Below are 1,861 nucleotides of genomic sequence, written 5' to 3'. Positions count from 1 at the left end.
TGCACAGAATGAAATTCCATCAGCAGAGTGACTTTCCTTGATGACAGTAAAAATGAGAATAGGGAGCCGGGCGATGGTGGCACATGCCTTTAATCCCAGCACTTAGGAGGCAGAGGCAGGTGGATTTCTGAGTTCGAGGCCAGCCTGGTCTACAGAGTGAGTTCCAGGATAGCCAGAGCTATACAGAGAAACCTTGTCTCAAAAATCAAAAAAAAAAAAAAAGAGAGAGAGAATAGGGATGAAGAGGTGGCTCAGTGATTAAGGGCACTTTCTCACTCTTCTAGAAGACCAGAGTTCTGTTCCTAGTCCCATATTGGGCAACTCACAAACTGCTAGAACATCTATCAGCAAGGGAATCTGAAACCTCTGGCTTCTAGGATACCTGCTTTCATGAGCAGATAAACAGTTTAAAATAAAAGACTGGCCAGTAGTACTCAACTGTTAGTCTCAACTACTTGAGAGGCTAAAAGGGATCTCTTTACTCAAAGTTCAGGGCAAGCCTGGACAATACAGTATAACTTATCTTTAAAAAATAATCCCAAACCGGGCATGGTGGCGCACGCCTTTAATCCCAGCACTCGGGAGGCAGAGGCAGGCGGATTTCTGAGTTTGAGGCCAGCCCGGTCTATCAAGAGTAACCCTGTCTTGAACCCCCCCCCCCCAAAAAAAAAGCAAAAAATAAAAATAAAGAGTTCAGTCATGTTGAACTACATAGTTCAGGGCCTTCCTGAACTTTATAAGACTGTCTAAAAAACAAAACAGGTAATACAGTGTAGCAGATAAATTGGCCCTTTTTAAAATTTTTTGTTTTTTTGTTGTTATGTTTTTCATGACAGGGTTTTTCTGTGTAGCCCTGGGCACATTCTTTTCTCTCCTCCATCTTAGAATTGGAACCCAGTGCCTTGTAAATACTTGCCAAGTGTTCTATTGTTGAAGTATAACCCTGGTTCTTTTATTTTTGTGTGTGTGTCTGTGTTCGCGTTTTAAAATAAAAGTCTCACTAAACTCACACAGTTCTTGAAGTTGAGGACTCCTGCCTACAAGTCTTAGCAACCTGAGTTTGATCCCACAGATCGACATAGTAGTAGATAACTCTGTGGCAACCAGCAAATTGACATCTGACTTCCATATGTATTCCATGGAATGTATGTATTTGTGTTCACATGAGATGTAATTTACAAGGAAAGGGGGGAAAGAAAAATAAATAAGCCAAGGAGTGTGGTTGAGCACACCTTTAATCCCTGCACTGGGGAGGCAGAAGCAGTGAATCTCTGGAGTTCGACATCATCCTGGTCTACAGAGTGAGTTCCAGGTTGCCCAGGGCTAAAACAGAAATCCTGCTTCAAAACACCAAAAATAATGACGATAATAGTAATAGACTTGTGTCCCTTCCACTAAAATGGGAACCAAGTCTAGGACCCAACCTAGATAGGCTAAGCAAGGACTCGACCAGATTGTCTTCCACTCTCTTGCCAGTTCATATTTAGATCATCTTTTGATCTCTNAAACAAACTCAGACATTAGACATTAATTAAGTAGTACCCAGATCTATTTATTCTATGTGCAAATTCAAATGTTTTTAAATTTTGTTTTTAACTTTCCACTTGGATGCTGGGAATCAAACTTAAGTCCTCTGGGAAAGAAGCTACTGCTCTTAACCTCTGAGCAAATTCAGATGGATTTGGTGGTCTTTGTTTTCTGCCTTGTAGCCTTGTGTCCTACAATGACTTATACAATAGGACATGACTGAGTTCCAGTGCCTACTGTCTTTCTTCTTTAGCTCATGCATCAGGCTACGGAGGACTCCCCAGCTGTCAGTATAAACTCTGTTAGCCTGTGTATTATTTACAGAGTAACCACC

Source organism: Mus pahari, chromosome 3 (genome assembly GCF_900095145.1).
Source record: "Mus pahari chromosome 3, PAHARI_EIJ_v1.1, whole genome shotgun sequence".
Taxonomy (NCBI): Eukaryota; Metazoa; Chordata; class Mammalia; order Rodentia; family Muridae; genus Mus; species Mus pahari.
This window is presented reverse-complemented; position numbering follows the sequence as displayed.